The sequence below is a fragment of the Thermobia domestica genome, chromosome 6 (assembly GCF_964235325.1).
Source record: "Thermobia domestica chromosome 6, izTheDome1.hap1.1, whole genome shotgun sequence".
Classification (NCBI taxonomy): Eukaryota; Metazoa; Arthropoda; class Insecta; order Zygentoma; family Lepismatidae; genus Thermobia; species Thermobia domestica.
The window spans coordinates 24,771,108-24,788,507 of record NC_137459.1 but is presented as its reverse complement, the minus strand read 5'-3'; the positions used below and the strand labels follow the sequence as shown (position 1 = coordinate 24,788,507).

Below are 17,400 nucleotides of genomic sequence, written 5' to 3'. Positions count from 1 at the left end.
TAGTGGAGGAAATAACCCGACAGCTGTTTTCGAAAATCTTTCAGTTTAACGCCCCACTATTACCCTTTTAGGGTAAGGAAGACAATGATTAAGGTAAGATTGGGGATCGGAACAAGAACCACACGCACCAGAGGTAAGCGCTTTACCACTGAGCCACCATGCGTCCCCGATACCCATTTGCGATGGGACTCATTTCCTTCCACCACGGGGATTTGCCCAACTTCCCGCCTCGGGAGCTAAGATAAATTAGATAACAGTTTCATGTCCCTCTTGTGCAGAGAACGTCATTTAGTTAGCTAATAATGTTCCTGTGTAGCCCCCCCCCCTTACACTTTGATCCCCAAGCAAAATTTTCGGCAACGAGAACTTTCTAAGAGCTGTGATGCAATAGAAAATAACAGAAAACTGAAATGAAATCCGATGTTTATGTCCATTAGACTAAGGAAGACGGGTGACTAAGGCAAGTGAATGATGATGAAAAAACTGGTGGAATGAGAATTTGGGAGGAAAGAGGAGTACTGCGAGAAAACCCACGGACACGATGTTGTCACCACAAACTTACTTGGCTAGGAATCGAACCAAGAACCTCACGCACCAGAGGTAAACACTCTACCAGTGAGCCAGTGTTCCCAATAAATAACAAGAAGAAATGGTTAATAGCAATATAGGCTTCTTACTTCAAATTCAAAAATACTTATATAATAAACAAGAATTTTAGGAATAAACAAAAAAATGCATCAAAAAATTGCGATCTTGGCCAATAATTAGTTTTTGGATCAGGGACCACAAAATTTTTCAAAGCCCCCAAATCGAGTTTTCGTATTTTCTACGGAATAAGCACATCATACTGAGTTGAGTGATAGTTTGGGTTAAGCAACACTGTATGTACTTCTCCAGATATAAGGAATACAAGAAAATTTATGCCTGAAATATATTGGATCTTTTGATTTATTTTTGGATCAGGGGCCACAAATTTTTTGGAAGGCCCCTAAATCGAGTTTTCGTATTTTTTTTAACGGATTAAGCATATCATACTGAGTTAGGTGTCCTCTGTGCTATGCTGAACACTGCTTGAATAGTGCAGCGTTGCCAGGTAGTGTAACTGTTTACTGGTGCCAGATAATAAAGGAAGTAATCATGGAATTCTGCTTGGATACTTACTGAAGAAATTAGTTTTCGACCCTTACCACAATTCACAGCTAAGTTCAGCTTCTCGAACTGCAACGCTAGAATCCAGGGATTAAACGTACAAGTTTGGCAACAACGCATTATGGCGTTCAGCGCAAGTTTCTCCTCAAAATCTATTTCCTTAAATGTAAATTAATATTTAAATAAAATGTGAAACATAACACGAAAAACGGTCAAACAATATATCTGTTTCGTAATAAGATCGTGTACTTTAAACTACTTTACACATACAAATAAACATTTCATAAAATTGAGCACTTCGAGTAAGATCTAACAGCAAGTGTCATCTTGTGTGCTCATTGTAAAACGAATCAAATATTTTCTTTTATTTGTTCCCTTTTTTGATATTAAAAGACACGACCAAATGAATCAGTGTCTTGTGCTGTAGCTGAGACATTACCCTATCTTATAATACAATAATTACAATATGTAACGTTTCATTGCGCAATAATTAAGGTAATGGCCTAAAATATGTGCTGACTTCAGGGTGGTGATCCACCTTAAGTGATAGTTTGGGTTTGTCTACACTATATGTAGTTCTCCAGATATAAAGCCTACAAGAAAATTTTTGCCTGAAATATATTGGATCTTTTGATCCAAAAAAAAAATTTTTAAAAAAACTTTCTGATCACGACTTTCAATGGTTTCGTTACAGAGGCTTCCATTCTTTATCGTTCCTTCTATCCTGCAATTGCCTTTAATTACCTTTCTCTCATATTATCGTCTCGATGTGTTCCATAAAATAGCCTATTGAATACAAAATACAATGTTTAATTATTACTTATAACGAAGATCCTTATATAAAGATGTGGAACTCTGTGTGCATAGCAACACATCTCCATTACCTTCTACTTGACGTTGCTAAACAATGCACTTTCTGTGGTTTAACTTTTATTCGCCTATTGTAATCTCTGGGAACGTGCTGAATACCAAACAAAGTGATAACGGACGCTTATGAATATTCTTTTTTTACATTTAAACGTAAAGTTATGGAAATGAAAACAGTAAAAATTGGCAGTAAATAATTAAATTTATGAGTTATTAACAATTTTTTAAACCACTTTCATTTCCGTCTCCTCATGAATGTTTCTTTTCCGCACCTTTTAAGTTTTGCAGTAACAGCAACTAATAAACAACAACAACAACAAAATAGTGTTTTTGTACTCGTATAAATACGAGGGTTGTCTGGGAGGTAATGTCGCTTTTATAATTAAAGAAAGAAAACAGCCAACAAAGAGTTTAGAAAAGCATTTTACTTGACAACAAAATACCTTATACACTACTTTCCTACAGTCATTGTATACGCAATGGGAACACATGTTACATCGAAAAATGGGTTTTCATAAACTTGCCTCATATTTCTTAGCTGCCAGTTCACTGGAAAAGGAATTAACGTTTTTTCAGATCTCTGTTGAAATTTGTCCGGTCCAAAATAACTTTCAACTTTGTAAAAGGATGACACTGATAAGGAGTCAAGTCTGGATTGTAGAGGGACAATAATTTCGCACTAAATCTTGAAAAAATTATAGAAGCTCCACGCCACTAGACAACAGACCTCGCCGTCGATTCTGAATTGCCCACCTCAATTTCTCTAATGTTTCATAATATACACCAGCACTGATGGTGCTTTCGCACTGCATAAAATCGTATTCGGGGAACACTCACTGAAAAAAGAGAAGGATTGATGACGCAACAAAATATCCAACAGAGTAGGCAGACAGATGACTGAGACAAGTTGAACCTAAATTAAGGCCACTTGACCTACCAGCGTTGTAGATGGCGCAAACGGATATGGTACTTTTTGAACGAACCCTGTAGCAAAGTGCCTGATCTTTGCACGAAGAGAATCAGGACTTAATTAACGTACAGAACATGGATTGGAATTCATGGTGTACGGTGTCGCTGAAATTCTGAGCTATGAAAAATTATAGCTTTTATAAGGTCATAAACCTGTAATAAAGTTAGCTATTATTACATTTCGAACTTTGTTCTGACAAAATGTAAACATATTTAGAAATGCGAGTGACTTATCCCCCATTGTCTGTGTCTACAGTCTACATTACCTCTCTACAGCATTAACTTCCAACTATCCCAATTTGTGATATAGGAACCCACTTTTACGATTGGAGACAGAATAGAGAGAACAAGTTGAGCAGAGAAACTTCGAGGACTGTGTAGAGGAAAGGAATGAAATAAATGTTGGCGGTGTGCGAGTGATCATGGATCCACAAGTTGTGAATTTGTAAAACCATTCACTACGTCTTGTTTGACTGTCGCCATTGTTTATTTTTATCATCAACGCCAGGTTCTTACCTGTTCCTTGTTCTTTCCGTTTGATTTACTGAGAATAAGAGCATCCACGAGGAAACTGTAACGTCACAGAGCACCCCAGTAAGAAAGGTCTACTCTAGAGTTATATTCTAAATTGCAAGAGCATTAATGAAACACTGGTCCGTGGAAATGAAACTTAACTCGTTATTTTACGTCTAACGCTTATTCCTTCTAAGGTAGGAGACTGATGATTAACGAAACTGAATGATTATGAAACAATTGGTGGGATGAGAATGGAAGAGGAAACAGGATAATTCCGAGAAAAACCCCGCACACGATGCTGTCCACCACCAAAAAAAAAATCACATGGCATGGAACATCGTACACGAGAAGTGAGCGCTCTACCACTGAACCATTGTGCTCCCCTCCTACCAATCTTCCCACTGGTCTTCTGTTTTAAGAAGTTTCAGCAAGATTTGCATAAAGGGTGTTACAAACATTTATTACAATATGTTGGGAATATATTCTTCATACCAAAATAAGAAAAAACAAGTTCATATGAACCAGTAGTCGGAAGTGCATAGTTTTTTAGTTGTAGAGTGCCAAGAACGTACAAAAAAATAAAAAATAAAAAAAAACTTGAGTCTTCATCCCGGCGAAATTTAAATACCGCTAATTTTACAGTAATTATGTGATATCTTCAAATAGATAAAATATAATTGAAATATTGAACAAGAGCGCCCTAGACAATATTATTTTGCGTGAGGTACCGTTATCACAAGTCACCTAGTGGTTTTATGTTTTCAGCTGTTTAAAAACGCGAAAATAAATGCCGATTTTCAAAATGGCTCGAAATCGAAAGCAGATAAATGAGTCGTGATAACGGTTTCTCATGTAAAATAATATTGTCTAGGGCGCTCTTGTTCCACATTTCGATTATATTTTATCTATTTGAAGATATCACATAATTAATGTAAAATTAGCGGTATTTTAATTTCGCCGGGATGAAGACTCTTAAACGTCCATAATTTCACTACTATAGGACCGATCGTAGTCGGGTCAAGACATCACTGAGGAACTAGTATGTGAACTATCCAAATATCCATCTTTTAGAACCTCCGGTATTTGCAAAATCATTTTTAGAGAGGTTGTTTAGGGGCACTTGATCCCTCTCCACCTTCTCTAAAAATTGGTGTACAAGTACTGGAGCATTCTTAAAAATGGTTATTTGGATAGTTCACATACCAGTTCCTCAGTGATGTCTTGACCCGACTACGATCGGTCCCATAGTAGTGGAGCTATGTACTTTTAAAGTGTATTTGCTTTACGTTTTCAGCACCCTGTAACTCCGAAAATATGCACTTTTGAGCACAAGTCCATATGAACTTTTTTCTTAAAAATTTTGTGAGGAATCTATTCCTAAAATATGGTGACACATTTTGTAACACCCTGTATAATTACGAACTAATACACTTTTGAGTTCCATAATGTGAGAGCAAGACAAAATAAATGCTGGCATGTACGTATGCTAATTTCTTATACCGTAATAGAGAGATTCGGGAGTTGAATTTCATCGTCAAGGCAATGTTTATGTTGATAATGTGATTTTTTTCTTAAGATTATTTTATCATCAAGGCCAAGATGGTCTCCCTCTTAATTTGTGGACGTCATTGATAAAAACAAAATATTAAATGCCGGTAATAAAAAAAGAGAGCATGGTTGAAGGTGGAAACTAGCAATGTATCCTTGACAGCATCTTATAAGCAGTTGTTACACCCCCACTCACCCTAATGGCTTTTGTTCTAAAGCTATCATTTTGTATTTAAACAAAAACGAATGCAAGAAGGAACATACTTTTTGTTTACGGGTAAAACCTATTCTTTGTTTCCCCTGAAGGTCATATCTTTCCACAGAAGCAAAATGATGCATTCTGTGTGTTGTCCTTGGATTCTAGTCGAAGTGGAAGTTGAGATTTCTTTTTATCTCAGCTATAAACTATTTCTTTTATTAGAAAGTCTATTATTTTTCTTTTTTCTTTCTTTTTTTTAACCAAAATATTAATCCGTTTGTTATCACCCGTAGATGTTACCAGTAAACAATAGAATTTTCTTAAACCTACGAAATATATTTTCCCCTATTGATTCATCCTTTCATTTCTAAGGACGCAAATAAGTATGATGCCTTGAGAAGTTAGTTGGTTCCCATTACAACGGGTTCATGGGTTTAAGAATAATAGGAAAATCCTGCTTAAGATTTTGATTTGTACCGTTTTAGCATTTATCAAATGAGAATTAGATTATTCGAAATGAACAGAATATATAAGCATTTTTGAAATAGTACGGTCGTTGCATGATAGAGCGAACAGACATTTTCTTCGAAAGATTTTTCGGGGTTATCTTCATTCTGTTGTTTCCATTTCATCAATTCTTCTTAATATTTCCGCTGCAATGATGAACCGTCTCTTTAGATATGGTTAAAATCGTACAAACTCCAAGAAAACCCACGGACATTATGTTGCCTACCAGAAACGTATTCGTCTAGATTCGAAGCAAGAACCAGCATATTTGCACTAAAGGTATCCATAGGACAGATTAGCATGACGTATTTCCACCAGTATTTGTTGTTCATTTGTTTCTGCTGCGTTCCAAAATCGTAAGCTGCATATAGAATTTGCAATGGTTATGTTTTTCATTGCCTTATCTATATATTAAAATGCTAGGTTTATATATTTGTCTCCAAAGAAAAGTTTATATGTTTGTCTACAATCCTTTCGACAATGAAATCTCCAAAACCACAAGTGCTAGAAACGTGCCGTTTTCACTGGTCGATTCCAAATTTTCTGTAGATTGTCCAGTTTTAATTGAATATTAAAAAAAAAAATGACCGTTAATTCTTTATTACGTTTTTAGTGGTACTCTGGAAGTATTGAATTTTTTTAAAAAGTAAAGCATCATATCCTATGAGTTATACATACGGTGGATCAGTGGTATAGCGTTCACCTCTCTGGTGCCGCGGGTCCTTGGTTCGATCCCACCTCGCGCCAAGTGAACTTTCTGGTGGACAAACACCGTGAAAAAATGAAATCATTAAGTGTTGCGTCCCTCGCTTATGCCGGCTAGGCTAAAGGAGACGGCGATGATGAGAAATGAATGAAATGGTGGAATGAAAAAAGTGGAAGGAAATGGGAGATCCCCGACAAAACCCAGGCACACGCGGCCGCAGACAAACACCGTGTGCGTATTTTTCTGGATTCCTCCGTTTTCTCTTACTTTCTTCATTCCACTATTTCATTTATTTCTCCTTGCACGCGCCTTTGGTGTGGAAGACCCGGGTTCGATTCCCGGCGGGAGTTCATGTAGTTCGGATTCCAAGTTAAGCGCTAGGTCCTTGTCCCATATAACTTCGCCGCTGAAATGGACGTAAAACACAAAATCAACTCAACCATTCATTTCTAATCATCACCGTCTCCTTTAGCCTAGCCAGCATAACCGTAAGACATAAAACTTAAAGATGTCATTTAAGTGTTCGAAACAATGGACTAACGATAGTTAATGCGAAAAAAAATCAGCATCAGACGTCCCCATGTCATGATTGAAAAGCTCTCTTCTTACGTGGAGAACCAGCTACTACAAATTGCGAGATACATGAACACTCATTTAATTATTGGCTGAACGAGGTCGTCAGAAGCTACCAATTACAGCTCTCAAAGCTGATCAGTACTCCGATCAAATAAATTGAACTTTGAGACATCTGAAACGTCTTTAATCTTTTGGTTAATGGAGTCACTAGAAGATGAAGGCTAAATTAATTAAAGGTTATTAAGTATGCATTAGCAATGGCATTTTGTATTCTTTAGCTTTTGTCTTGCTGTTGACCGATCTAATGCTGAAATTTGTTGTGAGTAGGAAAAAGTATGAAGGAAATATCATAACAATTTCCTCTGGAATTCGAACTCGCACCCTCAGAACGATTTTTCTGTGACATCTCGATTTGTATTTTTTATTCATAAACGTATTTATTTGTAATGTTTGCATGGAACCTATTTGGCATATGAAACGTGCATTACTAACAAGATATGAATCTTTTTTTTATATAGACCGGAAATTCAGATGCCCAGTTTATGTTGGGTACCCAAATTTACAACATATGTGAGATATCTTGAAAACAATTGAGAACCTGAATTGAGAAATATCCTTAGTCAACTTTTTTGGGTCAAACGGTCCAGTATATTTTAGGCAAAAATTTTCTTGTAGGCCTTATATTAGGAGAACTATATATAATGTAGCCGAACACAAAATATCACTTAGGGGGCGCGGTGGCTCAGTGGTAGAGCGTTCACCTCCGGTGCTTGGGGTCCCTGTTTCGATCCCAGCTCGCGCCGTGTGGACTTTGTGGTGGACACACACCGTGCTCGTGGGTTTTCTCGGGGTTCTCCCGTTTCCTCCCACTTTCTTCATTTCACTCATCTCTCATCATCACCGTCTCCTTTAGCCCAACCGGCATAACCGTTCGACGTAAAACTTAAAGATTTCATTTTTTTTACAAAATATCACTTAACTCAGTATGATGTGCTTATTCTGAAAAAAAAAATAGAGGCCGTTCAAAAGTTTTGAGGCCCCTGGTCCAAAAGTTAATTGGCCAAGAACGCAATCTTTTGGTTCATTTTCTTCGATCATTCCTAAAATTCTTGGCCAAGATCGCAATCTTTTGATCCATTTCTTGGGATCATTTCTAAAATTCTTTCTAAAATAATATTATAGCCCAAATCCTACCGAAAATCGTATTTTTAATACAAACTAATTTTAGCTGAATAGAACAACATATCAAGTGAAAGGACTTGGGATGCTATTCAGTTTAATTGAGGGACTTAGAATGTTTTGGCATTTATTCCAATCACATCGCGGAAATATAAAACTTTAATTAATGAGAAAGTTTTATTTTAATTATTCTCATTTTATAAAAACATATTGCTAGACACTACTTTTGTAGGATAAGGCATGTGATATGTCTATTTATTGTCTATTTGAATCAGTAGTTTTGGAAAGGTCATGAGTCGGAAAATGAAGATTTTGCTTTAGTCCAACTTTTTTAATTTATATATTTTGTAACAGAAATTGAAGCCGCGCGTTCCATTACAGCAGAAGTCCACTTTTTGGCACTATATGAGTTACATATATCATTATAATTGTGTAACTAATCTCTATCGTCTGACATTCAAAGCAATCCAGGATTCCGTATCTTTCGCATGTTACTGACGTGTTGAGTTTCATTAGCACACAGTTCCATGGACCTGTGTTTGCTCTGGAAAGCAAACAGCTAAAGCAGCTAAATCCAGGTATATTCAAAAATACCTATCCTCAATTTTACCTGTAGAACCTTACTTTCAGAGACTTCTGGACCAGTGTGATAAAGGTCAGACTCACAGTGCTGAGAAATCAGGAAGTGAAGTGTAGGATTCTGATTAACTGAAGAAAAGATATGAGTAAACTAAATATATTGTTTGTTGTATTACAATATTGTGAAAATAGAGACTGGGTTTAGGCACAGTGACTATTTGTTGTTTCATTTCCAGACGTTATTGCTTAAACATCAGTATATTGCTGTTCCAAATCAGAGTTACAGTACCTAAAACCAACGTAACAGACTAATGAGTTCCATAATAACACAAGTCAGGTATTTTCCATATTTTATTATAGAAAAATTACTGGTAATACTTGTTTTTATTTTTAATACTTAGTGATATTTGTTATTCAGCAAAGTGTAAGCATGAAAAAGATATTGATTTTCAAGTTCACATTTCCAATACATACCGTATTCAATTTTTTTATTGATTTTCTCAATATCTCTTCAGCTGAACTTGTATGGTTATGGAAGCCACGGCTGCAATTCCCACAACAAGTAGTTCATTTTGTACAACTGCAAGAAATCTCTACTTTCTCAACCAGAGGTCGATCATTTCATATCTATCATAATTTCGAAATAAGTAAATAAAAGAGTTTTATATACTTTCAGAACTTTACTTTTCTGGCTCATGACCTTTTCAAAACTACTGATTCATTTATAGATTCGGTTAGGCATATTCAAAGAGTAGAATATTGGTAGACATTTTGTTCCATACTAACTCTTGAAGATATCGAATATTCACTGACAACATCTTTCTTCTCCAGGAAAGTTCTACATGCAATTTTAATGAAATGGGTTCAATTGCGTACACTTAGAATTAGTGATCACTAAAGTATACTTTTATTTCTTGAAATTTCTAGCATGTTAGCCAAAGATGAATCAAGACACATCACTTCTCACAGACAGCGACGCAACTAGGCTATCATAGTTGTCGCCCAGGGCAAGAACTCGTCTTAGCATCCCCCGCCCCCCTTGACCAACCAAACCACAACCTCCTCGAATACACCTGATATTGGGGTCACACAGTAATTCTCCTATTCCATTCTTCTTCAAGTAGTAAAGCTTGATTTCAAAATTGCAGTACACAATTTAATTTTTAGCACACGATAAAACACCAAACAATTATTTGATTGCCAAATAATTTGAGAGTAACATGCTTGACATATCCTTCTAGTCTTATCATAATAACTGCAAATCACAATGCTTTGAGAATTATATCGGGATGTGCATATGCGCAGAATGAATCAACGGTCTGTTGCTTTAGAATAGAATGGGACAAACAGTCAAGCTGTTGTCTCGAGTATTATACTCGGACATTTGACAAATATCTTAAATCGATGTAAGTTAAATAAAACACAAAAAGCTGAAACTAAAATTTAATTTTGCTGACTGTTTTGGTTGAAAAGTTCTTTACAATGTCATCAGAAGATAGCTTTGAAACTAACTTATGCTCTATGCATACGATCTTATGGTTAGTGATGAGTCGTTTTTGTCCTGTTAAGTATCTGAGTTTCTTTAGTTTGCTAAAACTCCTTTCCTTGTCTTATTGTAAAAATAAATATTTGCCCAATTTTGCGCTCCCTCAATCCGGCACCTGGAGCAAAAGCCCCATTTGTCCCCCTTAGTTACGCCACTGTTCACAAAGTTAATCACCAAGTATATTACAAAGTTAATTACAAGAGGAGGAAAAACACAAATTAACTTCCAGAAAGATTTTCAGCAGAATCATACGATAGTTTTTTCCCTCCTTTTTTTAAAAAAAAAACTTTCTTTCTTGAGTTTTATCATATAATGAGCAAAGTTCAAGCTCAACTGTTATATTTGATGAATACAAATGTGTAATATTCAGGGTCAAAACGAATCTTGTTTGCAGAAGAATATGTCCACTTACTTAGCGATTCAGACTGTGAGATAACGCTTTACCTAAGATCGAAGGTCAAAGGGCATATTAAGTCAGAAATAGCATGTGTCTGTATGTATTTCGTCTCGGAAAGCCTCTCCCTTCTTTTTTTTCTTTTTTTAACGAAAAAAGATTACTTGAACGGAAATTCATATAATCAATGCTATTTGAAAGTTTGACAAGTAGTAAATGTTTAGATATAAAAATTTGAAGCATAGTGTAATCATTTGCTTGGTACTGGCAAACTTTGAACTTCAAATTTGTTTGTGTAACAGTAAGGACATTTCACTTTGCCTCTACACCTTTCACTTAGAAGAACTGCAAAGTCGAAACTCTGATGAATGTGCATAATAATAATAATAATAATAATAATAATAATAATAATAATAATAATAATAATAATAATAATAATAATAAAACTCTAATTCGAATTCTCGTTCCGAAAATATTTAATGACTATTACCAAAGCTGTAGGGTATGTACTGAACCTTCTCGAAGCCACAGTTTTTTTTACTACAGCCTTGGCAACTACACTTGTGTGAGCTGAAGCATTGTCTTGCAGTAACCGAAAACAACGCGTAGTTACTAATTCGGACAACTACTTCCAACGAACTGACACAGCTAAACAGTTACAACTTATACATTATTTCTTCCACTGTATGCCACGAACGGCTGTGACACAGTATTTCAGTATCAAGCTGAGAACTTTTCGAAGCACCCTCGTGTTTCGTCACAAAACATTCTGTCTTTGCATCGCCTCGTAGGCAAGCCCACTGAAGGGCATATCCGTGGGAGTTAAATTATAAAATATATTTTCTTTATTTCATAATAGCTGCTATTTGCGCCCTTTCTGCTTTATAAAATAAACGTGGCAATAGTCATCAAATCATCAGTGGGAATGGAAATATGATAAATAAAAGAGAGTATGGATGACTTATTGGAATGACGACATGGGAAAAATTTAAGAGAATCACGATGAAACGCGCGGACCCCATGTTGTCTGCCACGAACTTGCATCATAGTCGGCACCAGGATTTTGGTAATGTGGGTGCAGGCTAGGATTGGACAAAACATCCTAACATTGTTGCCAGAACGCTCTGCACTATTAAGCCTTAAGATCTGAAAAACAATCCCTAAGTTTTACTTTAAAAAAAAAAAAAAAACTCGAAAAATACGGTAAGATAGCAAGTAACTTATGGAAGACTTAAGAAGTCCACTGAAATATATCCAAACGTAGGAAACAAGAAATATACAAAATAGAGAAGATTATTGTAGGAATTCTGAAAATCGAAGTTAATGTGGATGCAGCTACACCCACTGCATCTACTGTGGCGCCACCTATGCCTTGCATGTTATGAAACTGAACGCTAGAGTCCCAGCGCCAAAGACACATTGACGTCCGTGTCGCTTTACCGTAATTATGTGATTTGTGTGATAATTTTTTTAACTTTCAAAAACTTGTGATTATATGATACTGTCTTTATTGATAATAAATTACGTTACAAAGCTTAGTACAGAATAAGTAATCTGTATTCACGTCATACACCATTAAAACTCAATGCTCGTCAACTTATTTTTTCCTTTTTTTCTGAAGCTAATGAATGTATCTTAACACCATTTCGTTTTCTTTATCTTTTAAATGGTTTTAGATTTTACTTGATCATGCAGATGCAGAAAAATAAGATTATATTGTGCAGTTATCAATTTGAGGATCTTCCACGTGAGCTACTTTATGTATAAATGAAAGAATGAAACCGATTTCTGTTATTAGTATCATTCTGATTTAGAAATGCATTGAATTCTTCGTATACAATAGGAGAGGATTTGCGAAATCTGTACAAGATATGCACAATCAGCGAAAAAAAAAGAAAGATAAAAGAATGTCCTTTCTCTTTTGTAGATTGTTTCTTAACAACTATAATTAGCAAATAAAGAATCCTAGCTTAGAGACAGTGAATTTGTCACTGACCCAAAACTTTGGATGGTTCACTCGGTATTTTTTTTTTTTTTTTTTTTAAGAAACGACAGAAAGGAATACACTGAAAGTACAATGTAAGATTTTGGTGAGTTTGAAGTTGTAACGTACATATATGAAACTTAGGGGGCGTTTGCCCTACCTTTTCCCCTGAAACTTTTGTAGAGGTAATTGGTGAGTCCTTCAAATTATATGCCTTTAGCCAAACTCTCTCTATAAAGGTTGTTACGGAAGTACCGCAGGATTCTAAAACATGGATATTTGGATAGAACAGATACTAGTTCCTAAGTGGTCTTGACCCGACTTGGGTAGGTTCCATAGTGTTGGAGCTATGAACCTCTAAAGTTCATGTTTTCGGTAGCCTATAACTCCGAAAGGAAGCATTTGTGCACCCAGGTTGGTCTATGCTTTTTGTCTTATCTTGGTGTCAGAAATAACCACCCAAACTCTCTCTCTCTCTCTCTCTATCTATCTATCTATATTTATTTATATCTATATCTATATCTATATCTATCTATCTATCTATCTATCTATCTATCTATATATATATATATATATATATATATATATATATATATATATATATATATATATATATATATATATAGGGTGTTAATGAACTATACGAACAAACTGTAAGAAGTAATTTCTCACATCAAAATAAGAGAAAAAGTTCATATGGGCCTGTGCGGAAAAGTGTATAATTTCAAAGCTAGGACTGTCCAAAATCATGGAAAGACTAAATTACAACACGTGCTATTTCAAATTCGAAAACCCATGGAGAGTCGTTACATATCAGCGTAAAGGAGGCCGTACACACGCAATCTAAAAAGCCATGTTTCATCAATGTTCAACAGATTTGCAGGGAATTCCTCATTGCGTATAATTCCCAGTCATGCTCTCAACAGAATTTACAGATATGCTCTGATTTCAAAATGGGTCCAAAGTAGGCAAAATATATGGTTTGACAACAGTGAACTCGGAATGCTTCGGTGGGAAGTCTGAAGTGTAGGAACCACCAGTTTCATGGTTCCTCGTATTCAGAATAACGCGTTCTGCAATATATTTTGTCACTTTTTTTTTTTTTTTTTTTTTTCATCTATAAGCGTGAAACAAAACATTACAACACGCGTTATTCCGAACACGAGAGACCATGATGTCGGCAGTCTCTTAACGTTTCCGACTTCCTGCCGAAGCATTCCGTGTTTACTGTTGTCAAGAAACTGAGGAAAGATGTAGAGAAGTGTTGGCAGTGTAACAGCAATTTTCGGTCGAATACTGGTGAGCCCACAGAACGTTTGATATTATTGTTTGCCTGTCGCCACTGCTTCTATAACTTCATTAGGTCTGCTCCTGATATCTTTTCGTCTAAGTTTACTTAGACTGCAAGTAGCGAACCATGACGTAATAGTACGTTGAATTCAAAATGGCTGGCATAGTTCATTCTACGACAATTTAAAGGAACAATTGTGATCTTGAGATGTCACTATTGATATTTATCGAATAATACAATTCTAGATCAGCTACTAGAGACCTTTAATATTAGCAATGAATAATGGACATGAAAGTAGCCATATCTTCGTAAATAATAATAATAATAATAATAATAATAATAATAATAATAATAATAATAATAATAATAATAATAATAATAATAATAATAATAATAATAAAGTGAGATGGTCATTTTAGGAACTTAAAGCCGAGACCAGGCGATTATGAACACGAATACAATGAAATACGATTTTGTTGTTTAACGTCTCACGATTATGCATAGGGTTGGCAACTGGCTGGTTTTTCACCACCCCGGCCGGAAATATTGCTGTTATTTTGATTAAAGCCGGTGACCGGTACAAACTTCTTACCAGCCTCTTTATGAACGTTTTTATTTCTTAAATTTTTATCTAGTTCTAAGTAATTTCATTTTGTTCGATGTATAGATTTAAAAAGTAACTTTCATTCTGTAAATCCAAAACTGTCACCTTTCACCATCTATCAGCGATTAATATATTTTGTTCATCTGTTTAGATAATTTTAAAGAGATGACAGGGGCTGTTATCAGGGAAAATTTGAAATTTACTTGTAAGGAATTTCATACATTTGGTGATACTGAAAAAGGACTTCTTAAAACAATATCCTGTAGTTAAAGTTTAAAGAATAAATTTTATTTTCCAAATCCAAAATTGTCACGTAAAGATTTATATACATTTGTTCATCTGTTTCATTGGTAGTTACTGGTAAATACAATAAAATGATTAATGCCGATTTCAGTTTCTCATTTATAGCACAATGTATCTATTAAGCATATTATTGAATGTGCTAAGGATATGCAGAATACAGTTGCTAATGCACTTTTGTTCACGATAGTAGCTACATTTCCTCCCGTCCGAACACAGATTCTTCACAGATACTTCACTTCACACAAAATTCACAGGGAATTTTGTAGGGGTGCCGTTTTGTTTTATTTTACAGAGTTGGCAACCCGAATTATGCACCGAGGCTAAGGGAGGCAATGATAATAACAGCAGTGGTCGAAGTGAAACGGTATACAGTGGTATTCCATACCGCCTCTGATTTTTCAGTGATGAAGGCATACCGCCTCTGGTTTTCAGTGAACAGACATACCGTCACTGGATAGTAGGTGCTAAATATCTTTAATAAATCCATTTTATACACCGAAATTGAAGAATAGCTTTGCATATAAAAAAAGATCTTAATTATGTCTTATGGGGAAGTAATTTCTAAGTTGAAACACTGAAATTTTTGTTATCTTTATCCTACCTTTTGTTTTTAAAATTGAGGTGTCTTCAAAGAAGTTCATCTGGTGTATATTTTAATGTTCCATATTGAATTGTTTCTTTCTTATGTATGTGTGTATATTCTTGTCTTAATGCATTAATATCGTGTTTTGAGCATGGGCGCATCTTCCGGGGGTTTGGAATACCCCTCAGTCGAGTGGGGGTTCCGAGAGTTTTCTCTTAGGAAATTGTTAATATAAAAACTCGTTTTTTTTTTTTTTGAAAATTTTCGTGCGTAATTCTCTAGAAGACAATATAAGTGGATATTTTATATTTTTTCCAGAAAGTTCTTGGCGGGGGTCAAAGTTTCTCCATACCCCCCACTCTAATGGTTTTTAGTCATTATGTGAATAGAAATGCAATCTTTTAGGCAACATACCCTCACTGTATTTCAACATGTAGATAACCAGTATGTCGGAAAAAATCATAACAAAACATACTGCCTCTGCTTTTTTACCACTTCGAACACTGGATAAGAGTGAATGAAAGTGTGGAATGAAGTTAGTGGGAAGACACCGGAAAGTTCCAAGAAAACTCACGCACATTGTGTTTTCCTTTACAAGTCTGGGATTGAATCGGGAATCCCACCCAGAGGTTAGCACTCTACCACTTAGCTACCACAGCTCAATCAAGCGATTGTGAAGCAAGAATGCTATCAGCTCTACTACGCTTGCTTTGATGGCAAATTCAAAATTATAAATATTAGATAACGGTATGAGTGGTATAAAATAATAAGATGGTTCTGTAGGATATGTTCCGTGAAACAGTATAGAGTATACATATACTCATAGAAATTATCATTCAATTAGAGTTAGATAAAAAATGAATGTACAGTAACTAGTTTCTTAAAAAAAAATGAATTAGCATGCAACGCCCTTGACCCTTACCTTCCATATTGTATTTATGCAATTAATCCAGTTTCAGTGTTATCTTCAGATACAAACACCTGGCCCTCAAACTCACGCGATCCATGTCCTGGTGTTGGCGGGCCGCTGGAGTTCAGTCAAGCGCACATTGAAAATAAAGTACAGTACATTTGTTATTTGTAGTTCCTTTGAAAAATTAGCGACTGTCCACTTAAGGGGGAAAATTGGTCAGAGGTTGGCTTTATAGTGTGAAAAATTATTGTGCTATTATCTTGTGGAACTACTGTCGCCCTCAAGACGAGACAAGAAATAAAGTTTTCTCGTCTCGTAACTGTCTCGTTTCGGTTCCCCAAAAGATTTTGTCGTCTCGTTCTGTACATTTAGGCTATAGCTATACAAAATTTAAGACATGATTTTCCTTTTCCTTTTTTTTCTTTTCTTTCTTTCTTTCTTTCTTCTTTCTTCTTCTTCTTCTTCTTTTTTTTGCTTAATTTCATCTAGTTAAAAGTTATCAGGATCCTTCCACGCCACGAGAGGCTCACAAGCGTTGAATATGTTCATGTTCGTAGAATTATAATGTTTAAAAAAAATGAAATGTTTAAGTTTTACGTCCCACGGTTATGCCGGTTAGGGTAAAAGAGACGGTGATGATGAGAAAATTAAGGAAATGGTGGAATGAAGAAAGTGGGAGAATTCCGAGAAAACCCACGAGCACGGTGTTTGTCCACTACAAAGTCCACACTGCGCGAGCTAGGATCGAACCAGGGATCCCAAGCACCGGAGGTGAACGCTCTACCACTGAGCCACCGCGTCCCCTGTAAAAAATGTATTTTTTCAGTTTAACGTCCTACGATTATCTCCTTTAGGCTAAAGGAGACAATGATTAAGGCAAGTAAATGATTATGCAACAATTGGTGGAATGAGGAAGTGGGAGAAAATGGGAGTACCCGAGAAAACAAATGGCACCCTATTGTCCACAACAAACTTGGCCGGGGATCG

General features: G+C 35.7%; 1 protein-coding gene across 5 annotated transcripts in view; it reads left to right on the top strand.

The window, feature by feature from the left end:
- The window catches only part of dop (microtubule-associated serine/threonine (MAST) protein kinase dop), a 1,172,801-nt gene that overhangs the window by 757,152 nt on the left and 398,249 nt on the right, over nt 1–17,400 (top strand). The window lies entirely within an intron of this gene.